General features: G+C 31.2%; 1 protein-coding gene across 5 annotated transcripts in view; it reads right to left on the reverse strand.

The window, feature by feature from the left end:
- The window catches only part of app (Palmitoyltransferase app), a 540,773-nt gene that overhangs the window by 481,327 nt on the left and 40,110 nt on the right, over window positions 1-19,336 (reverse strand). For all 5 annotated transcript variants that reach the window (XR_012722156.1, XM_075307916.1, XM_075307919.1 and 2 more), the window contains exon 2: window positions 11,178-11,252. The gene's annotated coding sequence lies outside the window, so the exon portion shown is untranslated. The remainder of the gene's footprint in view (window positions 1-11,177; window positions 11,253-19,336) is intronic.

Below are 19,336 nucleotides of genomic sequence, written 5' to 3' on the forward strand. Positions count from 1 at the left end.
AAGCAAGAAAAATGTACAAGTTATTCTCGAAGTATTTGTATTTGTGGAAGATACTTGCTTTAACTTTCGATTCAGCTTTGCAGACTTAATTAACTGTTTTTTTTTTTTATCTCATTAAGAATGGCTTGTCGAATGATATCATTGCTGCTCCTTTTGACTCAGTTTACTAGGTGGCTGATATATAATGCAATAAGTAAAATGCCATATTTTTTATAATTTATTTTATAATTTTATTGTTCAAAACCACAAAATGTTGGAAATAACATTAACATTCTGTTTAGACTTACTCGAATTTGCTACTTTTACTAGTACTTATGGCTTTCAAACCCCGGACAGAGCCATCACACTCTCAGTGATGCCAGTATTTTCCATGCTCTTGTACCTAAATTTGGACGCTTTCGTCCCGATTTTAAATTAAAATTCCTTACAAAAATTTAAAAATTTTAATTAAGAATTTTTAATTAAAATTTAATAATGCTTTGCTGTGGAAAATCCGTACTAAGTTAAATGTTTGGAACAAATAGAACATTTTTGTTATGCCAGTTTGCGAGGCAAAATAAAGTCAAGATTTTAAAACAGGTGATCAAAATATCGTCCGATACGAGGCGCCGGCTGATCTATAAGTTAAAATTATGCCGATATAACACATATTCATTATATTCATGTTTATGGGATATGAGCAACATTTCGACCCGAATCCCCTCAAAAAGATGTCAGAATAGTACAAAAAATTCTTAGCCAAGCAGGGTAAAACGTATAAAAGTGCTTTCCAAAAAAAAATCCTCCGCATCCACTAAAAAATATTCCCAATACTGTCAACACTGCACACTCTGCACAAAAGTGGCTCTGCGTTATGTATGTACACGCTTACAAAAAATCGCTTCTGTAACATATACTCCCAAACATATTTTGCTTCAAGCATATACATTTTTGGGTATTGCCCAAACATTTATATGTTTGATCTCTTCCAATATATAATATGTTTGAAAGCATATTGGTCTAAACAATATATGTTTGGGTAGTCTAAGTTCCAAACATTTTGTATTTTTGCATCCAAATTCAATAATGTTGTCTTTCAAAAAACAATATGTTATTATGTGACCATATAATATGTTTGGAAGCATTTTGCACCCAAAAATAGTATATGCTTAAAAAAAATTCTCCCAAACAATATTGTGCTCAAAATTTTATTTATTTATTTATTTATTTACAATCATAATGAATTATGAAAATAAACAGGTAATATAGGTGCTAACAACATAGGTTTTCGACCTGAATGCTCAAAATTTTGTTTCTGCCCAATTGTATATTCCCCCACATCTTTCTCACTTCCACGAGATTTTTTAGTTCTTAGCACCTTTTTCTGTAATACAAACATTGTAGAAGAAATTATTCAATTGCATGATTTTTTTTATTTTAATTTTACCTTTTGCCGGACGGGGATTCGAACAGCGGACCACACAGTTTGTAAGGATCAAAGAAGTAGCTGATCAATTGCCCAAGGAAAAATAAAATGTTAATTTTGTAATAACAAGCAACAACCACCAACTTAATTCAATATCGCTCCCTGTTAAATAGCGCTCCAAGCTACTAAACACATATATGTTTATAGGCTATTTCTAAATTAATATATGTTTGCATCCAAGCATATTATATTTACAAACATTTTATGTCCCAAACATAATATGTTCTAACATATTAACATATATGTCCCAAACATGTTATGCTAGTTTATGAACATTATATGCTTGCACTCAAAAATATTGTGTTTAAAAATTTGTGTTCCAAACATATAATGTTTATAGCCAAACATATGAAAAACAGTCTTTTTCATCCGTGTAGGTAGGTCCATTCAGGACGAAACGCCATCTTGAGATTATCGACACTTCGGTATATTTTAGTACCAACCTTACAATGTGCCAGGCGCAATAGTCCAACGGATTGAGATCCGGAGATTTTGGTGCCCATTGTGAGATATAAAAGAAGCGAGGAACATAGACGGAATGCAAGATGATTACTATACATATCATCCACCCTGTAAACGTACACGACTGTGAAGTTGGTTCGATAACTACTTAGGTAGCTTGATTACCTTATACAAGAGTATCACACGAAAAATTTAGTGTCGCGTAATTATAATTGATATACGAGGGCGGTTCGGAAACTTCTTAGCCTATCAATGAAAGAGAATAGTTAGTTTTTCAAAAATATTTTTATTTTTCAATATAGTCTAACGCTTTTCTAGCAATTCTTGATTAAAATAGTTTTCCTCAAGGTCTTCAAAATAGTGGTTTACAACTGTAATTGCATCTTCATTTGAGGTAAAACGCTTGCCAACAAGGATTTTTTTTTTTTAGATTTGGGAACAAGTAAAAGTCACTGGGATCTAAATCAGGAGAATAAGGTGGGTGATCAAGCAACTCGTACTTTATTTCGTTGATTGTAGCCATTGTTAAACCACTCTTGTGCGCTGGTGCGGTGTCTTGATGAAAAATATTTTTTTTTTGTGTTGTAAGCCAGGACGTTTTTCTCGAATTTGTAAGGTTGCAATAGTACTCTGAATTTATTGTTTTACCCTTTTGCAGATAGTCAATCAATAAAATACCTTTGAAGTCCCAAAAAACCGTTGCCATAACCTTACCACCCGATTGAATTGTTTTTGCCTTCTTTGGGATACGTCCTCCAGCTTCAGTCCATTGTTTGGATTGTTCTTTTGTCTCTGGAGTATAGTGGTGGATCCATGTCTCATCAACAGTTATGAATATACGCCTAAAATCCATTTTATTTCGCTTAAAACGATCCAAACAAGCTTGAGAAATGTTCATTCGTTTTTGATCGACTGTTAACAAATGCGGCACCCATCTTGCAGACAGTTTTTCCATCTGTAGTTCTTCATGCAAAATTAAATGGACTCGATCATTTGAGATGCCCATGATATTAGCAAATTTCACGCACTTTTATTCGTCGATCATTTAATACCATATCATGCACTTTGGCTACTAATTTATGTTGTTGTTGCTGTTTTTGGACGTCCACTATGTGGCTCATCTTCAATGCTTGTACGACCACGTTTAAACTCAGCAACCCATTTTTTTTACTGTTGCATATGAAGGAGCACTTTCAGCTAACACATTCACCATATCACTATGAATTTCTTGTCCAGAAAAACAATTTTTATGTAAATATTTAATGACAGCACGCATTTCTAATTTTTTCATTATAAAAAAATTGCGGATGCATCTTTTTTGAACACCTGTTTCTATATGAAAGAGTTGCCAGATCGAAACAATATTTAACATGTGTTCATAACAGAGACGGAAGTTTCCAAAACACTTAACTTTTTTCTGTTTATACCGCGCTTTTTGTGCTACGCTAAGAACTTTCCGAACTGCCCTCGTAGTCGTTGGTCCTCGTGAGGAACCTTATTTGTTTGTTGATTAGTGAATTTGTCAACTTACCAGGTCAACTTTCTGACCTTTCGACTTTAAAAAAAATGGAAAGGCGAAGTGTGGTGGCTTATGGTCACCATGTATTTCTCTCTATCTGAAAATTTACGTTTACGTTTTTCCCGAGTGGACAAAAATTGTTTCAGCTTGTGTCATTTTTTTCTGTGTACGAGTATTGTGCTCTAATGAATAGAGATTTGTGTGTATCAGAAGCATTATCATACATAAATCCAAAGGCGGAGGTATTAAGTGCGGTTCGTCAATGTTTGATGCCTTAGTGAACTTTCGATGTAGCATTGCGCTGTTGGTATTGTTGCCATCGATAGCAACGATAAAACTGTTTCTATTGTTGTTTTACTCGTTTTCTTTTACACGGCCAATACTAATCCTTTGCCATATGCATCATGCATGCACGAGGTAGCAATTTCACAAAAACTACAACACAGACGCCCCCATGACCATCCACTTTTGTGACATTTCATTTGGTTTTCGCTATTCCATTTTTTTGCAGAAAAGTTTAGTCGGTGTGGGACTTCCCTGGTATTTAGCTGCGATGTTTTGCGTTAGCCCAAATGAAAACAAATTTGATTCACATTGAAAGCGATCCGAAATCCGGATGGACATGTGAAAAAAAATACGTTTTGCCGCCAATATGGCTACTGCATTGAAATCATTTCGAGCAGCAGAGTAAGCATACTTGTTTCGTGGTTGCCATTCATTAGTTTATGCCGTTTTATTTCAAGACCAACATATCTCAAAATCGATTTTTCAATGGGCTTTGATTTTCGACTTTAGGAATTTGCTCGTTATCAGTGGATAATAGAACGCTTTATGCTACTTCTTGGCCTGGATGGATGAAATTTTCCTATGTTATGCACTCGAAATTATGCAAGCAACAGCGGAAGAGAGAGACTGATACATACACTGGAAAAAATATTGTCACAAGCACAAAGTTTCCATATCCTTCAAATACGAATGCCGTGTTTGCGTAGCATATACGATTTATTTCTCTGATATAAAGATTTTTTACCATATCAAAAACTTATAAACTTTTCAATGAAGGTCAACTTGGCTTTAATAACTCAGAAAATTGTTTCAAAATTAATAAAATGGTCATTACATTTGCCCACTTTTTATATCTTGACTATGAAGCTAAAAATCGTTCAAATATAGGACGAATTTGGATATTTAAGTCGTCTTTAACAAGGATACAAAGTTGTCTCCTACATTGAATAAATATCGTCGTGAGACCAAAGATGTGGCTTCTTTAAAATGAACCTATTTTCTAGGGACCTAACTATCTTTAAATCTTGTATGAATAAAATCAAAATTAGGACACAGTTCTCATTTATCCAAATTTCATTCTCGATTTGCGATATATTAATAAATCTGTTCACGTATAAACAAATACCAGTTAAAAATGAAAATTATAACAAATACTTCAGAATCAAAAATGTTCTCTTAATTCGAAAAAAACGATGCGAAATCCTCAAAATAAGTATATGTCTATATTTTTACGTTTTTACCATAAATCTAAAGATTTAATATATTAGTAAATTTGTTTTTCTTTACTTTACGGAACATTTTCCTTAAAACGAAAACATTCGAATTTAACCGAGAGACCCAAATTTCCGATATTTGTGCCCACGGTTGCCATACTTGGTAAAATTCTACCAAAGATGGTAGATTTTGTATTGTTTAGAAATATTTTTTTCTAAAGAAATAAAATTTTGCAAACATTGAAATAAAATGTTCCCAAAATTTTTTATAGAAATAAAATTTTGAAAAAAATTTCCATAGAAATAAAATTTTGACAATGTTTTCTATGGAAATAAAATGTTTAAAAATTTTTCTATAGAAATACAATTTTGACAAAATTTTCTATAGAAGTAAAATTTTGACAAAATTTTCTATTGAAGTAAGATTGTGACACAATTTTCTATAGAAATAAAATTTTAACAACATTTTCTATAGAAATAAGATTTTGACACAATTTTCTATAGAAATAAAATTTTGACAAAATTTTCTATAGAAATAAAATTTCTATAGAAATGCAATTTTATATAAGTAAAATGTTGACACAATTTTCTATAGAAATAAGATTTTATATTATGGATGTTTTTATTATATTCGACCTGTATATAGATTTTCCAATTGATAATTGTTGATAAAAACGAGCTCGAGGTCTGGATGATTAAATCAAAGATAGAAGACATCAAGATAGACGAAGACGAGACGATGGTATCTTTTGACGTTGTATCTTTGTTTCCGAGTATACCCGTTGAATTAGCCCTAAAAATAATAGAAGAAAAGTGGCATTTGCTGGAGAAGATAACTAAGATTCCGAAGAATCTGTTCTTCAAGATATTAAGATTCTGCATAATTGACAATAGATATTTTAGATATAAAACCAGTTTTTATCAACAAAGAAAAGGTTTACCTATGGGATCTTCAGCATCTCCGATAGTAGCCGACATTGTGATGGAAGAGCTATTGGATAGATGTATGGCAAACTGTGATATTAGGCCTAAGATTCTTACTAAGTATGTTGACGACCTTTTTGGGATTGTGAAAACAAGTGCAATAAATAACCTCTTGACGATATTCAATAACTTCAACCCTAGTATAAAATTCACATTGGAATACGAAAAATGTAGACAAATTCCATATCTGGACATTTTAATTATCAGAGATGGTAACAAAATTAAAACCGACTGGTACCAAAAGCCAACTTCTTCCGGCAGATTGGTAAATTTCTACTCCAGCCACCCCAGGAGAGTTATACAAAATACTGCTCAAAATTTTGTGAACAGAGTATTAAACATAAGCAGCCAAGAATTTCACCAGCCGAACATCAAAAAAATTAAAGAAATACTCCAGCAAAACAGCTTTCCTCTATCTACCATTGATAAACTGATCAACAACAGCAAAGTACAGCCAGCCAAAGAGAAGCAAAAATTTTGTTACAAATCGGTCGTGTATATTCCAAAATTACACGAAAGATTCAGTAATGCCAATTTCATTGACAAAAGTAACTTCGCAATAGCCCCGAAAACTAATAATACACTACAAAAACTATTTACTAATCTAAAACCAAAAATTGACGACATGGATAAATCCAATTTAATATACGAAATAAAGTGCAATGGGAACGAAAAAGACGTGTGTGACAAGGTTTACGTAGGAACTACAAAAAATAAAACTCGTTTATCAGGCCACAAATCAGATCTGAAACACCGTTTGCAGAGACCTATGCAAAAAACAGCATTATCAACCCACTGTGCAGGAGAACACCATCACCCAGATTTGGAGAGAGCGCGTGTGTTACAGTGTGAGAGTAATTACAACAAGAGACTAACACTGGAGATGTTGCACATTCTCAATACACCAACACAGAAGCGAATAAACTATAAGACAGACACTGATAATTTGGCGCAAAGCTACAGAAATCTCATTAGAAAAAGCAAAGCGCAGCAGAGTAAGCGTTAGTAATGCAACAGACACCGTCGTTAGCTATTTACTCTACAGTTGTTGTATTATTTTTTGTTCTTTTCGTGAGTGTTTTTAATGTAACATGCAATTTGTACGTATTTAAATGTATTGTGTATATATTTTCTTTTCTATTTGTATACGCAGAAAAATTTTCCCGATGAAGTCTTTCAATGAAAAGACGAAATATTGAATAAATAAAAATTAATCATCCAGACCTCGAGCTCGTTTTTATCAACAATTATCAATTGGAAAAAGAAATAAGATTTTGACACAATTTTCTATAGAAATAAAATTTTGACAAAATTTTCTATAGAAATAAAATTTTGACAAAATTTTTTGTAGAAACAAGATTTTGACACTATTTTTAATAGAAATAAAATTTTGACAAAATTTTCTATAGAAATAAAATTTTGACAATATTTTCGATAGAAGTAAAATTTGCACAAAATTTTCTATTGAGATAAGATTGTGACACAATTTTCTATAGGAATAAAATTTTAACAAAATTTTCTACAGAAATAACATTTTGACAACATTTTCTATAGAATTAAAATTTTGACAAAATTTTCTATAAAAATAAAATTTTGACAAAATTTTCTATAGAAATAAAATTTTGACAAAATGTTCCATAGAAATAAAATTTAAAAAAAATCGCATAGAAATAAAATTTTGACAAAGTTTTCTAAGGAAATAAAATGTTTAAAAACTATTCTATAGAAATAAAATTTTGACAAAATTTTCTATAGAAGTAAAATTTTGACAAAATTTTCTATAGAAATAAAATGTTGACACAATTTTCTATAGAAATAAAATTTTAACAAAATTTTCTATAGAAATAAGATTTTGACACAGATTTCTATAGAAATATAGTTTTGACAAAATTTTCTAGAGAAATAAAATTTTGACAACAATTTCTATAGAAATAAATTTTTGATAAAATTTTCTATAGACATAAAATTTTTACAAAATGTTCTATAGAAATAAAATTTTGACAAAATTTTCTATAGAAATAAAATTTTGAAAAAATTTTCTATGGAAATAAAATTTTGACAAAATTTTCTATAGAAATAAAATTTTGACAAAATTTTCTATAGAAATAAAATTTTGACAAAATTTTCTATGGAAATAAAATTTTGACAAAATTTTCTATAGAAATAAAATTTTGACACAATTTTCTATAGAAATAAAATTTTAACAAAATTTTCTATAGAAATAAGATTTTGGCACAGATTTCTATAGAAATATAATTTTGACAAAATTTTCTAGAGAAATAAAATATTGACAAAATTTGCTATAGAAATAAAATTGTGACAAAATTTTCTATAGAAATAAAATTTTAACAAAATTTTGTATACAAATAAAATTTTGACAAAATTTTCTAGAGAAATAAAATATTGACAAAATTTTCTATAGAAATAAAATTTCAACAAAATTTTCTATACAAATAAAATTTTCTATTGAAATAAGATCTTGACACAATTTTCTATAGAAATAAAATTTTGACAAAATTGTCTATAGAAATAAAATTTCTATAGAAATGCAATTTTATAGAAGTAAAATGTTGACACAATTTTTTATAGAAATAAGATTTTGCCACAATTTTCTATAGAAATAAAATTTTGACAAAATTTTCTATAGAAATAAAATTTTGACAGAATTTTTTATAGAAACAAGATTTTTAATAGAAATAAAATTTTGACAAAATTTTCTATAGAAATAAAATTTTGACATAGAAATAAAATTTTAAAAAAATCGCATAGAAATAAAATTTTAACAAAGTTTTCTAAGGAAATAAAATGTTTAAAAACTTTTCTATAGATATAAAATTTTGACAAAATTTTCTATAGAAGCAAAATTTTAACAAAATTTTCTATAGAAATAAGATTTTGACACAGATTTCTATAGAAATATAATTTTGACAAAATTTTCTAGAGAAATAAAATATTGACAAAATTTTCTATAGAAATAAAACTGTGACAAAATTTTCTATAGAAATAAAATTTTAACAAAATTTTCTATACAAATAAAATTTTGACAAAATTTTCTAGAGAAATAAAATATTGACAAAATTTTCTATAGAAATAAGATTTTAACAAAATTTTCTATACAAATAAAATTTTGACAAAATTTTCTATGGAAATAAATTTTAGACAATGTTTTCTATAGAAATAAGATTTTGACACAGATTTCTATGAAATATAATTTTGACAAAATTTTCTAGAGAAATAAAATATTGACAAAATTTTCTATAGAAATAAAATTTTGACAAAATTTTCTATAGAAATAAAATTTTAACAAAATTTTCTATACAAATAAAATTTTGACAAAATTTTCTAGAGAAATAAAATTGTGACAAAATTTTCTATAGAAATAAAATTTTAACAAAATTTTCTATAGAAATAAAATTTTAACAAAATTTTCTATAGAAATAAAATTTTGACAAAGTTTTCTATAGAAATAAAATTTTGACAAAGTTTTCTGTAGAAATAAAATTTTGACAAAATTTTCTATAGAAATACAATTTTGACAAAATTTTCTATAGAAATAAAATTTTGACAAAATTTTCTATAGAAATAAAATTTTGACAAAATTTTCAATAGAAGTTAAATTTGGACAAAATTTTCAATAGAAGTTAAATTTGGACAAAACTTTCTATAAAAATAAGATTTTGACACAATTTTCTATAGAAATAAAATTTGAACAAAATTTTCTATAGAAATAAAATTTTGACAAAATTTTCTATTGGAATAAAATTTTGACAAAATTTTCTAGAGAAATAAAATTTTGACAAAATTTTCTATAGAAATAAAATTTTGACAAAATTTTCTATAGAAATAAAATTTTGACAAAATTTTCTATAGAAATAAAATTTTGACAAAAATTTCTATAAATATAAAATTTGGACAAAATTTTCTATAGAAATAAAATTTTCTATAGAAATACAACGTTGACTAAATTTTCTAGAGAAATAAAATTTTGAAAAATTGTCTATAGAAATAAAATTTTGACAAAATTTTCTATAGAAATAAAATTTTTGCAAAATTTTTTATAGAAATAAAATTTTGACAAAAATTTCTATAAAAATAAGATTTGGACAACATTTTCTATAGAAATAAAATTTGGACAAAATTTTCTATAGAAATAAAATGTTGACAAAATTTTATCAAAAATTAGGATTTTTAATTTGGTAGATTTTTGGTAAAATTTACTTCAAATTTAGATAGAGTTTTGGCACGAGTGATAACCGTATTTGTGCCCCAAATCTAATGAAAAAAAATTTTGAAACAAAGATTTACTTTTTCTTATTATTCAAATTTCTTTGATTTAAAGAAATGGATCCTTAATATTGTGTAAATTGCGTGTCCTAAAATTTTGTTAGCATAACCTTTCATATGAGATCAATAATTTTTTAAGTGTAGCTAAAAGAATTCGACATATAACTTGGTATCTTAACATGAAAGGAAATTTTGTTTGGCTAAGGTCAACTTGGCTTTATTCATTCTAAAAAATCTTCAAAATATGTTAAATGAAATCGTCTTGTTGACTTTTTATATTGAAGATGTTTTTCACCACTTTAGTTTATAGACTTTGTTGCTTGAAACCTAGCACAAAATTTCTACTTGAAGTTCTGGCTGGTTTCAAAAATTTAATTTGACGTTAACACGTGTTTAAAGGACTTTGATAGCATAACATAGAAAGAAAAACGCTGCAAAAATAAATTAAAATTTGTTTCATAAAATCAAGTACGCAAAAATCAAATTTAAAAGATAATTGTGTCTTACATGTATATGTACTTCAATTCTTCGCTTCTTTGGCTTGGAATCACTAAAGACAAAATCTTTGGAACCGGGCCAGTATTCAAATCTCAAATTTAAAGGGAAATTGTATCATAAATGAACTTCAATTCTCCTCTTCTTTGGTTCAGAACCAAAACCAAAATTAAAGACAAAATCTGCGTAACCTTTTTTTAGTGCGTAATCAGAATCACTCTTAAATAGTACCAGCATTACAATGATCCCGACTGAAAAAGCTTTTTTGGTGTTCGGTCCAAGATGGTAATGTGCCCATGACCCTTTGTATACATGGGATATATGGGCCGGATTTATATTAGCTTTGGTGACAACGGATATGCTTTTTGATAGAAATAATGATCAAAGTACTCCAAAAATTGTATTTTAAATATCCGCTTCCTTATTTGAATTACACTTGACATTAACATTAATGATATCACACACTTACCTTTGTCTATTGTTCAATTAGCATTTCACTACTGCATACAAAAACTTTTAGTCACATTGTCTGTCTGTTATATATCTACAATGAACAAGAAAACAAAACACGACATTAAAACTTTATAGAGTCATTAAAAAAACAGAAATTAAGTTTTAATGGTATTTCGATTTTCTTAAATTTAAATTAAATTCTTTGATTACAATAAATACAACGAATTATGTCTTAAAACCCTTGAATGCATAGGCTTAAAATAAAACTTTACTCTTTATAATATCCACAGTTGATAGTCTTTGTTTTTTTTTTTTGTATTGGTCAAGAGAGATTCAAAGCAAAACGAAAATGTTTCATTCATCGTTTCACTGTAGCTTACATATGTGTGTGTGGGAGATATACAGGATAAGCGAATCCATAGAGGGACACATGTAAACAGTGGAGAGAGAAATTCACTCACACACACACACACGAGCTCATTCAGACGACAAAGGTCGCGACCAATATGAATCGAAATGAATTTTTAGTAGTTTTCCATGTTGCAGAGAAAAAATGCAGATGCATTTAATAAAATGGATTGAGTTGGCCAATACAATGACATATTCTCTTCGCACAGACACACACACACACACACTCGCACACATGTACTACAGACAAACACTCTTCCATATTGGTAAAAGGCGCCCAGACACAACGACCCATATTCAGATGGTCGTTCAAAGAGGTCTTTGTATTGCTGAATTTTTGCCTTTTAAAATTTCGATATATCGATGGAACCGAACCATTATAAATTGAGAATTGATACACCCCCCCTTACTCTGTTGGTTTTTTTTTTTTGCAATACGGTCAAACATTTATTCGTGGTGATTTCGTCTTGTTGTTTTTTGTTTGGAAAACGATTGAGTTTGAGAATTTTGTTCTTTTTTTGTTGGCATTTTATTTGTATCGTTGTTGTTGTTGCAGTTGTGTTATTTCAATTTTTCTTTGGATAATTGCTTCGTCGTTGTCGACAACGTCATCCTATAGTTATTTGTCCATTATAATCCTCCAACTATTGCTAGAGAAGGAGTAAAGGGAAATTTTATTTTGTGTGGGGAGGTGGTCAAGAGAAAAATCAAAATCAAGTTTTCCACTTTAATTTTTCTTAATTGAGTGAAAAAATTGTAAAGAAGTAAGTGAATAAGTAAAGGAAATTCGTAATATCCGTGCAATTGAGAATGCAACATGGGTCAATCAATAGACCGAAAAGTCTCAAGTGGATATGTATGTATGGATCAGGAAATTGAAGTGCTGTAGTAGTATATGTTTGTGGGATTGAATGAATAAATGCTGTCTTGGTTAATCAAAAAAGGGGATGCTGAGTTCAAACCTAAAATCTGACCAAAATCAAATACGCCACTAAAAAACACCGATCCTCATCACCACACCGAAACAATTCTCTTCGTAAAAATAAGGAACTTTTTCTTTAAAAGAACCAACTTTATCATTGTTCTACAATCACGAAATAATGACCCAGTCAAATAACTCTTCGAAAAGAAAATTAAATAAAGTGCATACACTGAAAACAAAAAAAGTGTTTCCTTGACCAAAAGTCGATAAACTTTTCGAAATCGATGTTAAGTGTGGTAATAACTTGACTATAAGAAGGCTTTATACTTAAAACAAGGCATAATTTATGGTGAAAGTCAAGCCTGAAACTATGGAAACTATAATTGTGGTTAACAAGTTTCTAAAGAACTTTAATAGAACATGATGAAAACAGAGGGAAAAAGGATTACAAAATTCAAATTTGTTTCCCAGAAGTAAGTATGCAAACCTCAAAATTGAATGAGAATTGCATCTTAAATGGATCGCTAGAGCATATCTCCGCAACGTTGGCTCGAAATCAATACTAAAATCATTAGTTTAAATATAAAATCTTTGGAACAACCCAAGTTTTATTTTCAGTGTAGGAAACATTTCTAAAAAAAATAACGCCCCAATAAAAAGACCTCAAAGAGAAAATTAAATAAAGCCCTAGCAAGAGTCCAGAATACAAAAGCAATTTTTATTGGCCCCAAATGAGTGGCGAGGAATTAAAAACACTTCTTGAAATAATGTCCCAATGAAATAAGTTCCAAAAAATACCGCCCCAATAAAAAAGACCTCAAAGAGAAAATTAAAAACGCAATTGTCCAGAATACAACACCCATATTTATCCGCCTATTTTTCAAGTTTTATTTTTAACTGATACACTTAAATAAAGCAACAAAGAAAAAATGGAATGAAATGAAATTTATGGTATATTTTTTATTATTTACTTCAATATCTTACAATTCATAAATGCTATGTTGCCCCAGAGGCCTGATGGCTTTATAGGAGCTAACCTTATCAGTACGCAGAAAAAAATTTCAAGAAAATTTTTCCAATTAAATCTTAATTGAGTTTTAAAAAATATTCAATTAAAAATTTAATTGAATCAACAAAATTTTTAATTGAAATAAAAAGCAATCACACAAATTAATAGTATCAATTAATTTTTTAATTGGATCAATTAATTTTTTAATTGCCTGTCAATTAATTTTTTAATTGATACTATCATTTCTGTGATTGAAGACATTTCAATTAAAAAATTAATTGGATCAATTAATTTCGTGATTGATTCAGAAAAAAATTTTTTTGTGTGTACATATAGACGTGTTATGAATATTTTCTTTTTATACCCTAACCACTATGTGGTTTAGTTGATCTGTCAAAAAATGTGCCTACCAGAAATATTGATTTTAGACCCCATAAAATATATACCGATCGACTCAGAATCACCTCTTGAGTCAATCTAGCGCTTGGTGTCCGTCCGTCCGCCTGTCCATGTATTTGTTGTTCGCAGGATTCCGGTCGCAATTATTAACCGATTTTGATGAAATTTGGTGCAGGGAGTTTCTTGGGCACAAGGACGAACGCTATTGAATTTGGAAGAAATCGGATCAAATTTAGATATAGCTCCCATATATATGTATCGCCCGATTTCGGCAAATAGGGTCACGTTGCGTTTTATTATTAACGGATCGTCTTCAAATTTGGCACAAAGTAATATTTTTCGTCACTCTTCAATTCTGCAAAATTTAATCGAAATCGGTTCAGATTTAGATATAGCTCTCATATATAACAGGTTGGCTGATAAGTCCCCGGTTTAACAAAGAAAAACACACATTTTTCTCAAAATTCGTTTTTATTATTCAACATAGTTCCCTTCAAGAGCGATACAACGATTATAACGACCTCCCAATTTCTTGATACCATTTTGATAGTACTCCTTCGGATTTGCCTCAAAATAGGCCTTTTCGAGAATCCTTTTGAGGTCTGAGAACAAGAAAAGTCGCTGGGGCCAGATCTGGAGAATACGGTGGGTGGGGAAGCACTTCGAAACCCAATTCATGAATTTTTGCCATCGTTCTCAATGACTTGTGGCACGGTGCGTTGTCTTGGAGGAACAACACTTTTTTCTTCTTCATATGGGGCCGTTTTGCCGCGATTTCGACCTTCAAACGCTCCAATAACGCCATATAATAGTCACTGTTGATGGTTTTTCCCTTCTCAAGGTTAGGTTAGGTTAGGTTATGTGGCAGCCCGATGTATCAGGCTCACTTAGACTATTCAGTCCATTGTGATACCACAGTGGTGAACTTCTCAAGATAATCGATAAAAATTATTCCATGCGCATCCCAAAAAACAGAGGCCATTACTTTGCCAGCGGACGTTTGAGTCTTTCCACGCTTCGGAGACGATTTACCAGTCGTTGTCCACTCAGCCGACTGTCGATTGGACTCAGGAATGTAGTGATGGAGCCATATTTCATCCATTGTTACATATCGACGGAAAATCTCGGTTGTATTACGAGTTAACAGCTGCAAACACCGCTCAGAATCATCAACACGTTGTTGTTTTTGGTCAAATGTTAGCTCGCGCGGCGCCCATTTTGCACAGAGCTTCCGCATATCCAAATACTGTTTTCTGAAGGGAAAAAATACGATGGAAGCAAAAACTTGGCTTGATAATGAGTTTCCGGACTCTGCCCCAGGGAAATCAACAATAATTGATTGGTCAAACACGTTGTTGTTTGACCAAAAACAACAACGTGTTGATGATTCTGAGCGGTGTTTGCAGCTGTTAACTCGTAATACACCCAAGTTTTTCCGTCGATATGTGACAATGGATGAAACATGGCTCCATCACTACACTACTGAGTCTAATCGACAGTCGGCTAAGTGGACAGCGACCGGTGAACCGTCTCCGAAGCGTGGAAAGACTCAAAAGTCCGCTGGAAAAGTAATGGCCTCTGTTTTTTGGGATGCACATGGAATAATTTTTATCGATTATCTTGAGAAGGGAAAAACCATCAACAGTGACTATTATATGGCGTTATTGGAGCGTTTGAAGGTCGAAATCGCGGCAAAACGGCCCCATATGAAGAAGAAAAAAGTGTTGTTCCACCAAGACAACGCACCATGCCACAAGTCATTGAGAACGATGGGAAAAATTCATGAATTGGGTTTCGAAGTGCTTCCCCACCCACCGTATTCTCCAGATCTGGCCCCCAGCGACTTTTTCTTGTTCTCAGACCTCAAAAGGATGCTCGCAGGGAAAAAATTTGGCTGCAATGAAGAGGTGATCGCCGAAACTGAGGCCTATTTTGGGGCAAAACCGAAGGAGTACTACCAAAATGGTATCAAAAAATTGGAAAGTCGTTATAATCGTTGTATCGCTCTTGAATGGAACTATGTTGAATAATAAAAATGAATTTTGTGTTTTTCTTTGTTAGACTAGGAACTTATCAGCCAACCTGTTATACTCCTTAAATTTCATAAATAAGGAAATGCCCTTCATCTCCCAAACCAATGTTTACTAATTCACTGGGGATGGTTTAAGGTATGATATAGTCGGCCCCGCCCGACTTTCTACTTTACTCACTTGTTTATAATAAATTCATTTAAAATTAAAAATTGCTTTACATTGAAATTTCAAAATAATTTAATTTAATTTCATGTAAAAAACTATTTACATCAGAAGCATCTTTTAAATGCAGAAATTCGTGATATATTCTTCAAATTATTGGGAATTCGATTAATTCGATTACACATCCACTATTCTCGATTCCTGTTTTAGACACTTCCAAACGACATCCTTTTACTTTTAAATTTGTATTATTTCTTGTATTGAATGCAGTTTGATTTATAAGAACTTTTATTGATCCCAGCCCGATATTATTAATAGCCTTGAACATATATGTCAATAATTGAAATTTGTATACGCCATACACAGGTAAAATTGTTTTAGCAATATTGCTGTATAACTCCGAAATAGGGTATAATATCGGTCAATTAAAAACAATTTTGAGTGCCTTATTCTGACGCAATGTGTATACACTGAAAACAATATTGTCTAAAGTACAAATATTTCTTCAAATACGGAAAAAGTGCAAAAGGGTTCATGTTCATGACTTTTGAGTTTATAAAGCCCACTTAGGGAAGAAATTTTAAACAAAATTGATTTATCTGAGAATGACGGGCCTATAGAATAATATTCGCCTCATTTTTCTGTTTCGAATATCTTATAAATTTCAAAAATTTCTTTCTAAATTACAAAAATATTTACTCAACACTCAAGATTCTATTTGCAAAGGACCAAATAACACTTGACCTTTTTACCTTTGAGACTCTTTAATTGACTGAAAACATTGCAATGAAGTCAAGTGTTAAGTGTATTTCGCACGTTTTATTACGAGCATTTTTCGCTTCATTTTCATGGGACCCAACAAAGCTCACCCATAAACATTTAAGTTTTAAGTCTTTTTGTGTATGAACCCTAAAGGCAGTTCCATGCATAAAGATGGGGAAAATGCCTCAGTTCCAACTCATCAATTACGCTAAGTAATGTTAATGAGTCCTGGGAGCCGTCAAAACAAAAGAACATCCCCTTAGCTAGGGATCAACAAAACGATTTCAATCGCACTCTTTCTTAGTTTTTTTTTTTTTTTGGAATTATTCAGTAGTAGCTTATGAACACCGAGAAGAAAACATTTAGATTTTATGTTCAATATGGTGCAGAAAAATCCGCGAGAATTACTCCTTCACACAAAAAAAAAACAACGATTGAACAATAAAAACGACAGTGGATAAAAAACAACAACAACAAGATGCAAAGAAATGCCAAAATTTTAATTATTAAACATTACGTGAAGAAAGAGCTCATAAAAATTCCCATAATAATTCGCGCGAGTTTTGTTATGACCATAAAACATGGCTGATGTTGGTTCCCCCTGTCTGCGCAGAAATACGCAGCATTGCCTCTTTATAGGGGATTACATAAAGTCAACAACTGCTTCGCCCACGGCAAAAGCTGTGGCAATGTCATGAATTACAAAATGAACCATCAGCAAACATCATTGCACGTTTCTGATAGTCCAATAAGTAAAACGTGGTACTGGGACAAACTCTAGTCCAGTGGTATAGGCAAATCCAGAGAAAAGGACATGAGAAAAGTCCCACAACATAAAACGTATTAGCAACCATAAGAAAATATCTGGCAAATCCAGTGGTATAGCTAGGGGAAATCATATGAGAGAGAAGGTGAATGTGGGTGAGTTGTTTTTAGGGAGGAAAGTACCATTAACCCTCTAATGTCCAAACCCTCTAATGTCGTAAACGGGAACAACTACAGACAATAAAAACGGCTAAAATAAAAACAAAACTTTGCTAAAACTCTACAAGAGACTTTGCAGCATATACTGGATTTTACCGTATATTTTTTCTTGTTTCATTTTCTTGGTTTTGTATCGTAAACCGTAGACATTTTTTCCGCTCCCAAAAAAAATGGGTCATTAGAGGGTTAACGGCCAATGCTCTGTAGTAGGTAGACCTAATAAAAATTTACTAAAATCAGAACAAGGCAATATATAGTATATTAGAAACATTCTGGAAGACCTTCCCATTATAGGCATGCCGTAAGGCCTTACCTATATGGTGAGTTAATATTTTTTGATCTGTCGAACACAGTAGTAGTCGAGTCAATATATAACTAGCCTGGAAGAAGGCCTTGTTATTAGCTTATGCCCTCAATGTTAAGCCACCCCAATGTAATGATTACATGCACAGGGTAATAGGTTCGGCCCCAGTCTCTACCAAAACATAGACGAGCACATTATATTGTATCAATAACCCAGCAAAAAAGAATCGCCAAAAACCTAGCGAAAATGTTCTTTTGTATCCGGAAATGGTATAAAATTGGCGCAGAAGCTACTAATTTAACATGGAATTGTCATAGGACGGATGTCTATCATTTCAACAGGCATTGCACTGAATTTTCAATCACTTTTGAAGGTGTGATCCGATGTCAGTGTTTTGGATGTGAATTAAAAAAAAAAATTGTGATATTTTTTGCAATTAAATAATTTTTATAATTTCTATGATTTTTAATGCATCCTAACGCTTGTCTGGAATTTTTCTAGAATTTCCTGCGTAAACATCTTTTGGAGAATATTTTTGGAAGTACTTTTAAAGTCGTGCCTTTTGAAGATCTTCGAAATTCTTTTTCTAGGTAAATGTAATATACAGGGTGGCTGATATCTATTGCAAACAACTAAACCTGATAGCTGACAAAATTATTCCAGTGAGAATTCATTTTATGGTTCACAAGCTGTCAAAGGCATTCTGATCTATTGCATTCAGAAATCAAGTTATTCGCCATAGATTCAAGCGTGATAGTGCTAGAGCCCTCCAGAATTTATCTTTTGTTTCTCGTACCATTGCTCGTTACCGTGATACTGACAGGTTTCCATCTCGTCCAAAAGATTTTATTGAAATCCAAGCCACGGTTGTAGAAAACATGCTCGTGAGCTAAGCACATCACGAGAACGGATGGCAAAAATAAGTCCAAGTTTATTTTTCACATGCGTTGAAGTTCCAAAAAGTGGAAGAGCCAAGGAGTTGCTTTGCTTGCAACAATGTGACCAGGTACCGAGTTTGTTTTTCACCGATGTGAAGCTATTCCAAAATGAGTAGTTTGTAAACCAACAAAAATAGGATTTACTAGGCAAAGGGTTCAGCTGAAAATGTAGACCTTCGATTGGTTATTAAGACTCAATGGTAATGGTGTGGGTAACCGTAATTCATCCCCGCTCTTATTCATCCACGACGAAC

This window comes from Haematobia irritans, chromosome 4 (genome assembly GCF_050003625.1).
Source record: "Haematobia irritans isolate KBUSLIRL chromosome 4, ASM5000362v1, whole genome shotgun sequence".
Lineage (NCBI taxonomy): Eukaryota > Metazoa > Arthropoda > Insecta > Diptera > Muscidae > Haematobia > Haematobia irritans.